Raw genomic sequence first — 10,218 nt, forward strand, 5'->3', positions numbered from 1 at the left:
CCCAGTTTCTCCATTACAGAGAGTGGCATGAGGTTTATTCCTGACCCAAGGTCACATAGAGCCTTCTCAAAGGTCATGGTGCCTATGGTACAAGGTATTAGGAACTTTCCAGGATCCTGTTTCTTCTGAGGCAATTTTAATTGATCCAATGCATTTAGTTCATTGGTGAACAGGGGAGGTTCATCTCTCCAAGTCTCATTACCAAATAAATTGGCATTCAGCTTCATGATTGCACCAAGGAAGTTGGCAACTTGTTCTTCAGTGACATCCTCATTCTCTTCAGAAGAAGAGTACTCATCAGAACTCATGAAGGGCATAAGGAGGTTCAATGGAATCTCTATGGTCTCTAGATGAGTCTCAGATTCCTTTGGTTCTTCATAGGAAAACTCCGTATTGAACACTGGACGTCCCAGGAGGTCTTCCTCACTGGGATTCACGTCCTCAAACTCCCTTACAGGTTCGGCCATGGAAATTAATTCAATGGCCTTGCACTCTCCTTTTGGATTCTCTTCTGTATTGCTTGGGAGAGTACTAGGAGGGGTTTCAGTGATTCTTTTACTCAGCCAGCCCACTTGTGCTTCCAAATTTCTAATGGAGGACCTTGTTTCATTCATGAAACTCACAGTGGCCTTAGATAGATCAGAGACTAAGTTTGCTAAATTAGAGGTATTTTGTTCAGAGTTCTCTGTCTGTTGCTGAGTGGATGATAGAAAAGGTTTACTATTGTTAAACCTATTTCTTCCACCATTATTAAAGCCTTGTTGAGGCTTTTATTGATCCTTCCATGAGAAATTTGGGTGATTTCTCCATGAGGGATTATAGGTGTTTCCATATGGTTCACCCATGTAATTCACCTCTGCTATTGCAGGGTTTTCAGGATCATAAGCTTCTTCTTCAGAAGATGCCTCTTGAGTACTGTTGGATGCAGCTTGCATTCCATTCAGACTCTGAGAAATCATATTGACTTGCTGAGTCAATATTTTATTCTGGGCCAATATGGCATTCAGAGTATCAATTTCAAGAACTCCCTTTTTCTGAGGCGTCCCATTACTCACAGGATTCCTCTCAGAAGTGTACATGAATTAGTTATTAGCAACCATGTCAATGAGTTTTTGAGCTTCTGCAGGCATTTTCTTTAGGTGAATGGATCCATCTGCAGAAGTATCCAATGACATCTTAGCTAATTCAGACAGACCATCATAGAATATATCCAAGATGGTCCATTATGAAAGCATGTCAGAAGGACACTTTTTGGTCAGTTGCTTGTATCTCTCCCAAGCTTCATAGAGGGATTCACCTTCCTTCTGTCTGAAGGTTTGAACATCCACTCTAAGCTTGCTCAGCTTTTGAGGAGGAAAGAACTTGGCTAAGAAAGTCGTGACCAGCTTATCCCAAGAGTTCAGGCTATCTTTGGGTTGAGAGTCCAACCACACTCTAGCTCTGTCTCTTACAACAAACGGGAAAAGCATGAGCCTGTAGACTTTAGGATCTACTCTATTAGTCTTAACAGTATCACAGATCTGCAAGAATTCAGTTAAGAACTGAAAAGGATCTTCAGATGGAAGTCCATGAAACTTGCAGTTTTGTTGCATCAGAGAAACTAATTGAGGTTTCAGCTCAAAATTGTTTGCTCCAATGGTAGGGATGGAGATGCTTCTTCCATGTAAATTGGAAAAGTCACCAAGCATCCTCCTTGCATTATTATTATTTTCGGCTGCCATCTCCTCTTCCTATTCAAAAATTTCAGTAAGGTTGTCTCTGGATTGTTGTATTTTAGCTTCTCTTAGTTTTCTCTTCAGAGTCCTTTCAGGTTCAGGGTCTGCTTCAACAAGAATGTTCTTGTCCTTACTCCTGCTCATATGAAAGAGAAGGGAACAGAAAAATAATAATAAGGATCCTTTTTACCACAGTATAGAGGTTCTCTTGTTGTGAGTAGAAGAAAAGAAGAGTAGAAGAGAAAAGAAAGGAGAATCCAAACAGAAGGGTGAGGAGAGCAAAGATATGAGATGAAAAGAAGTGTTAGTAAATGAATAAATAAATAGAAGGAGATGAGAGAGAAGGAGGATTTTCGAAAATAAAATTTTGAAAAGGGGTTAGTGATTTTCGAAAATTAGGAATGAAACCAAATTAAAATTAAAAATTGAAACAATTAGTTAATTAAAAAGAATTTTTGAAAAAGAGGGAAGAGATTTTCGAAAATTAGAGAGAGAGAGTTAGTTAGGTAGTTTTGAAAAAGATAAGAAACAAACAAAAAGTCAATTAGTTAGTTGAAAAGATTTGAAAATCAATTTTGAAAAGATAAGAAGATAAGAAGTTAGAAAAGATATTTTAAAATCAAATTTTTGAAAAAGATATGTTTTTTAAAAAGATATGATTAAAAATATATGATTTTGAAAAAAGATAAGATAAAAAGATATTTTTGAAAAGATATGATTGAAATTAGTTTTGAAAAAGATTTTATTTTTAAAATCACAATTAATGACTTGATTCACAAGAAATCACAAGATATGATTCTAGAACTTAAAGTTTGAATCTTTCTTAACAAGTAAGTAACAAACTTGAAATTTTTGAATCAAAACATTAATTGTTGATGATATTTTCGAAAATATGATGTAAAATTAAGAAAAAAAATTTTTAAATATTTTTAAAATTTTCGAAAATAAATAAGAAAAATGAAAAAGATTTGATTTTTGAAAAAGATTTTGAAAAAGATAAGATTTTTAAATTGAAAATTTGATTTGACTCATAAGAAACAATTGAATTTTAAAAATTTTTGAAAAATTCAACTCAAATTTTCGAAATTTATGAGTGAAAAAGGGAAAGATATTTTTTTGATTTTTGAATTTTTAATGATGAAAGAGAAAACCATGAAAATGATGCAATGCATGAAAATTTTGAATCAAAACAATGAATGCATGCAAGAATGCTATGAATGTCAAGATGAACACCAAGAACATTTTGAAGATCATGATGAACATCAATAACTTATTTTTGAAAATTTTATATGCAAAAAAGAAAACATGCAAGACACCAAACTTAGAAATCTTTCATGTTCATACACTATGAATGCAAAAATGCACATGAAAAACAAGAAAAGACACAAAACAAGAAAACATCAAGATCAAACAAGAAGATTTACCAAGAACAACTTGAAGATCATGAAGAACACTATGAATGCATGAATTTTTCGAAAATTTTATGCAAACTTTAAAACATGCAATTGACACCAAACTTAAAATTGACTCAAGACTCAAACAAGAAACATGAAATATTTTTTTTGATTTTTATGATTTTCTAATTTTTTTGGTATTTTTTGAAAATTAATTTGAAAAAGAAAAATAAGGATTCCAAATTTTTTAATATGAATTCCAGGAATCTTGCATTCTTAGTCTAAAGCTTCAGTCCAGGAATTAGACATGGCTCACTAGCCAGCCAAGCTTTCAGTGAAAGCTCCGGTCCAAAACACTAGACATGGCCAATGGCCAGCCAAGCTTTAGCATGTAACTCAGATATACTGCACATTAATTATCAAATTAACTTGCCTCTATGAAGATGGTTTGGAAGCCTCAGTCCAAAAGAATTCAGACATGGCTTTACAGCCAGCCAGGCTTCAACATGCTTCATGAAATACTAGAATTCATTCTTAAAAATTCTGAAGAATATAAATTAAATTTTTTTGAAAATATTTTTAATCTTTTTTTGAAAAGAAAATGAAAAGAAAGTTACCTAATCTGAGCAACATGATGAACCGTCAGTTGTCCAAACTCGAACAATCCCCGACAACGGCGCCAAAAACTTGGTATGCGAAATTGTTACTCTGAGGTTGTAAAATTTCTTGTTCGTTCTCTCCCTGGCAATGGCACCAACAAACTGGTGCACAATACCATGGTCCAAACATAACTTCACAACTTCGCACAACTAACCAGCAAGTGCACTAGGTCGTCCAAGTAATAAAATCTTACGTGAGTAAGGATCGATCCCACAGAGATTGTTGGTATGAAGCAAGCTATGGTCACCTTGTAAATCTCAGTCAGGCGGATATCAAATGGTTATGGAGTTTTCGAATAATAATAAATAAACAGAAAATAAAGATAGAAATACTTATGTAATTCATTGGTGAGAATTTCAGATAAGCGTATAGAGATGCTTTCGTTCCTCTGAATCTCTGCTTTCCCGCTGTCTTCATCCAATCAGTCTTACTCATTTCCATGGCAAGCTTTCTGTAAGGGCATCACCGTTGTCAATGGCTACATCCCATCCTCTCTTGTGAAAATGGTCCAAATGCTCTGTCACTGCATGGCTAATCATCTGGAGGTTCTCGATCATACTGGAATAGGATTTACTATCCTTTTGCGTCTGTCACTACGCCCAGCACTCGCGAGTTTGAAGTTCGTCACAGCCATCCCTTCCTAGATCCTACTCGGAATACCACAGACAAGGTTTAGACTTTCCGGATCTCAGCAATGGCCATCCATGGGTTCTAACTTATACCACGAAGATACTAATAACCCGGACTCGATCCCCTGTATTAGATATCTAAGAGATACTCATTCTAGCTTGTTTGCATGTAGAACGGAAGTGTTTGTCAGGCACGCGTTCATAAGTGAGAATGATGATGAGCGTCACATAATCATCACATTCATCATGTTCTTGGGAATGAATGGATATCTTAGAAGCAGAATAAGTTGAATTGAATAGAAAAACAGTAGTACTTTGCATTAAATCATGAGGAACAGCAGAGCTCCACACCTTAATCTATGGAGTGTAGAAACTCTACCGTTGAAAAATACATAAGTGATGAAGGTTCAGGCATGGCCGAATGGCCAGCCCCCAAACGTGATCAATATGATCCAAAGATGAACTAAAAATCATAAGATGTCTAATACAATAGTAAAAAGTCCTATTTATACTAAACTAGTTACTAGGGTTTACAGAAGTAACTAATTGATGCATAAATCCACTTTCGGGGCCCACTTGGTGTGTGCTTGGGCTGAGCTTGAAGTTTACACGTGGAGAGGTCATTCTTGGAGTTCAACGCCAGTTTGTAACGTGTTTCTGGCGTTCAACTCTGGTTTGTGACGTGTTTCTGGTGTTTAACTCTAGACTGCAACGTAGAACTGGCGTTCAATGCCCTTTTGCGTCGTCTAAACTCGGCTAAAGTATAGACTATTATATATTGCTGGAAAGCCCTGGATGTTTACTTTCCAACGCAATTGGAAGCGCGCCATTTTGAGTTTTGTAGCTCCAGAAATCCACTTTGAGTGCAGGGAGGTCAGAATCCAACAGCATCAGCAATCCTTCTTCTACCTCTGAATCTGATTTTTACTCAAGTCCCTCAATTTCAGCCAGAAAATACCTGAAATCACAGAAAACACACAAACTCATTGTAAAGTCCAGAAATGTGAATTTAACATAAAAACTAATAAAAATATCCCTAAAAGTAACTAGATCATACTAAAAACATATTAAAAACAATGCCAAATAGCGTATAAATTATCCGCTCATCATGGACTGTCCAACTTAAGGATGTTAAATAAAAGTGCTAGGCGGGAGGCAACCCACCATGGTATGATCCTTCCTTTTTATTAGTTTTATTTTCTTTTTATCATTGTTAATTTCCATATTCTGCATAATTACCTTCACCCTGCATATATATATATATATAAAAGGGGCATACGACACGCAAGCGTCTATGATGCACACGCGTCGTATGTGAATGCGTAACAATGAGAAAATGACAGAAAGTTGCGTGAGAGCTGTGCAGGAGGGGTGCCTGGCGCATAAGGAACCCCACACGTACGCGTACCTTATGCATGCGCGTCGCCTGCGGTTTTGCCAAGCCATGCGTAAGCGTCCCTGACGCGCATGCGTGGACATGGGTATTGGCATAAAAGAGTGTTTGAAAAGAGAGTTGTGATGGCATCGCTCGGGTACTGTGCTAGAGGCACAACTCAACCCACACGTACGCGTCCCTGATGCGTACGCGTCGCTTTCATTTATGGCCACCCACGCGTGGGCATGACAGATGCACACGCGTCGTACGTTATTTTGGCCCCAATACAATTTGAATAGAGAGTTGTGCATGCGCGAGGCTGGAATCACACGACTGGCACAACCATGGTCACGCGTACGCGTGACCGACGCTTACACGTCCCCTCCATTTTTTGCCCACCCATCTGTGCGCGTGGGCGACGCGTGCGCGTCATATGCGCCGCGTCACTTAATCAGCGCGCCGCCCAGATTTCATTCTTCCACTCCCCTTCTTTTTTCCAAATCCTTATTCTTCTTCCCTCTTATTTACTTTTTACTTCTTACTTCTTTCTTCTCCCCTTCTTCCACCACCACCGGAGACCACTAACTCTGGCAACTACAATTTCCTTTTCTTTTCCTCTCCCATTTCCACTCCTCTTCTCTCATTCTTACTCCCATTCCTCTTCCTAATTTCAACTTCTTCTTAAGGTTTCTTTTCTTCCTCTCTTCTACTCTTTCATTCTCCTCTTATTTATTGCAATTAATTATTTTGTTTATTTTTAATTTTATCTTAGCTTAGTTATTTATAATTTTTTTTCATTCTTTTATCATGCATTTTTATGTTGGTGTTAGAGTTCTATTTGGGTGATTATTTTGCCATATTTTAGATTGTGGATATTATGAGGAGAAATTTGACAATTGACATTTTATTTTAGGTCTCATATACACTTGGATTAATTATTTTAATGCCTATTTTAACTTGCCACCAAGTGTTTGTGAAAAAGCTCTCATGGCATTTTGAATTCTATTCTATTTTACTCTCACACTTTAATGCCTCTTTTTCACAACACTTGCAATCCACATGTATTGAGTATATCATTCACAATTGTTATCATACAAGTACTCATTAATTGGGTACATTTAATAATTGATGCTTGAGTTATGCTTCTCATATCTATTACTTGCATGCTTTTAACCCTCTTGCATCTAATTGTTATGAATTGCCTTCATGATTTTAATTAATGTCTTCCATGCATGTTGTAGCTACCATGTATAAGACATTCCTTTTCCTTTGGCATTCATTATTCCTTGGATTTTCTTCCTTTCGGTTGTTAGCTATCTATACTTGACATTAATTCTCTTTTTTTTCTCTTCTTTAGGATGGCCACTAAAAGAGGAAAGGAGAAGGCTTCTGAAAAGCCACCGGCAGGGAAAGGAACCAAGGGAGCACCGGCTAAAGCGCCACCATCTACAAGCATCAATCCACCAACAAAGAGGGTGAAGAGGATCATCAAAGTTGATGAAGTAGAGAAAACCTTTCCCGCACGGAACTCCACACGGTTCACTAACCGTTACTGCAAGCAAATGTTCCCCATCCTAGCTGAGAAAAACTACAATAATGAGCATCTACTCATCCTTCCCACCCACTTTGTTGATTTTGTGGAGCCCCGCACTGAAAGGAGACAGTGGGGATTCTTAAGGAGGCAGCCACGGGAGGCCAATTTATCATGGGTAGTTGAATTCTACTCCAACTTCCACTCGCCTACCCCACAGTCTGTCTATGTTCATTAGAAGCAAGTCCCTGTCTCCAAAGATTCCATACAGAGAGTATTGGATCTTCCACCTAGCCCAAATGGGTTGGATGCCTACCAAGAGGCCCAACTTAAGCGCCAGATGTATCAGTTTGACTGGGACAGCATCCTTGAAGTTATAGCCCAACCTGGCAGCATCTGGATCTATGGACAACACCGGGCAAAACCCAAGAGCATCTCAGCCCAATCACTTACCTTGGATGCTCGCGTGTGGGCACAAATTATGTCCCACTATATCTTTCTGAGCACTCATGAGTTCACCTTCACTGCGGACATGGCTGTTCTCATCTGGTACATTCTTATAGAGCAACCCCTCAACTTACCAAGACTCATCCGGCAAGCCATGGGAAACGTGCAGATTGCGGGCAACCTACCCTTCCCCGCACTGGTTACAGATTTGGTCCCTGCAACAGGAGTCTCTTATCAGGCTTGGGATACAAAGATCATGATCCCTAGGGATGATCAGTATGTCCCGAATGGGAAGTACATTAGACCCCCAGTACCTTCTACGAGCCAGCATCAGGGCCCATCTTCAGACACTTCTTCATCTTCTGCTCCACCATCATCCACACCACAGGCACCATCCACCCAGCAGATGTTCCTTCAGATCCTTCAGTGGTTAGACCCGCAAGACCGGTAGATGGAGAAAATAGAGTGCCGCAACAAGCGCCGTTTCACTTATCTGAAGGAGCTCATTGTTAGTACTCACCTGCCTCCGGAACAGAAGGATATCCCGGACTCCCCTTTACCTAGCAGCACGGAGAGCCATGACGAGCCAGACAGTAGAGGCGATGCTCCCAACCCAACCTTGCTCCTTCCTGATGGCACGGAGGACCGTGCCAAGCCTTAAGTTTGGGGAGGTCAGTCCCTGACTTCCGGAGGTAATCTCTTTCTCTCTCAACACCAATATATACTTTTCTTTTGTTAGATAGGATAGATTGTATGATAATAGTTGCTTGTATGTATGTACTACTTGGTTGAAGTAATGAGTTTCTTTTCAAGACACTATTGTAAGGCATTTCACTAATTCAAACTAAAATTTTTGTTAAACTTGTTGAAGATTGTAATTTGGAACATGGTTTAGAGCTAAAGAACACACAACCTGTGAGACTTTGAGCTTAATTATATGGTTACATTATTTAACCATGATTTTTATTCTTGTGTGTTGCCTTCTCTATGATTGCAATCTTTGGTTTGTTTCATTCTATATGTCCATTATTTAGTGTATATTCATGCATATATGTGATTGAGATCATCATTTATTATTAGCTCACTATTCCCAAATAGCCTACCATTTCATCTGCTTTTGTTTGCCACTTTGAGCCTTTTTAACCCCCATTTGTTCTTTATATTACCACATCACTAACCTTAAGCAGAAAAATAATTAATTATCCTATTAAATCTTTTGTTAGCTTAAGATAGTGAGTGTGTGTCAACTAAGTGTGGGAAAATGTGGGAACCTTGGGTTGATGAGAATGTGTTTTGTTTATTATTGACAAATATTGAGAATTTGGGTGCTAATCATGTGAAATTAGAGAAACCATATGCGTTGATATATTATGCTTGCAATTATATATAAAATAAAAAAAATAAAAAATAATAAAAAATAAAAAATAAAATATAATAAAATAAAAAGAATAAGGGGATAAAATTACCCCAATGTTAAGTTCAATAAAAAGATCAATGCATATGTGATGAAATTAAAAATTGATACATGAGTATGTAAAAATATGAAAAAGTGAGATTTTGGGCGACTAAGCATGAATTTAGAATTTTATAGAGTGTGTGTATGTGTTAGGTGAGAACTTAGGTTAGTCAAAGATTCAATTTATAGCTTACTTGTCCATATATATATACCCTCACCCCTACCTTAGCCCCATTACAACCATTAAAAGCCCTCATGATATTTGCATTTGTATACTAAATATTTGTTGATTGGTTAGATGAAGAACAAAGTTTTAGAAAGCATGACTAAAAGAGATTAGAGTGGATTGATCCTAGACACTTGAGCGATTAGAGTGCATATACACTTCTAGTGAGGGTTTAATGCTTATTTCTGTGTTCTCGACTTTCATGAGCTCTCTTCTTACAAGTTTACTTGTCTCTCAGTGTGTGATTTGAATTAGTGGAATCTGATTTATGTTTGTCTTGGTGAACTTGTCTACTTTTAACCAAGTAGGTAGAGCATCTTGGCATATAGTTGCATTCATATACATAGGTTGCATTGCATGAGTCTTACTTTTCCCCCTTCATTCTTTTGGTTTCCTTGAGCTTAGCATGAGGACATGCTAATGTTTAAGTGTGGGGAGATTGATAAACCACTATTTTATGGTTTATCTTGTGTTAAATTGAGTGGTTTTCATCAGTTCTTCGCACACTTATTCATACAAATTGCATGGTATTACAAATCCTTCCTAATTTTGTACTATGATTGAAAACATGCTTCTTTGGCCTTAAATTTGCTAATTTTTAATTCCTCTTTATACCATTCGATGCTGTGATCTGTGCGTTAAGTGTTTTCAGGCTTTATAGGGCAGGAATGACTTAGAGGATGGAAAGAAAGCATGCAAAAGTGGAAGGAACACAAGAAGCAAAGGAGCTGACCAGCGAAGATCGACGCGTACGCGTGACAAGCACAGAGGACCAGCGATGCGTA

At 37.8% G+C, this 10,218-nt stretch overlaps 1 non-coding gene across 1 annotated transcript; it reads left to right on the forward strand.

Annotated features, from left to right (window-relative positions):
• The first annotated feature begins 1,229 nt into the window (after positions 1-1,229).
• On the forward strand, positions 1,230-1,337 carry LOC148562128 (small nucleolar RNA R71). The gene has a single exon (XR_015887200.1). It is a non-coding gene; the product is annotated as a small nucleolar RNA R71 (small nucleolar RNA).
• Positions 1,338-10,218: the final 8,881 nt, after the last annotated feature.

The sequence above is a fragment of the Arachis ipaensis genome, chromosome B6 (genome assembly GCF_059453495.1).
Source record: "Arachis ipaensis isolate K30076 ecotype BB chromosome B6, ASM5945349v1, whole genome shotgun sequence".
NCBI lineage: Eukaryota > Viridiplantae > Streptophyta > Magnoliopsida > Fabales > Fabaceae > Arachis > Arachis ipaensis.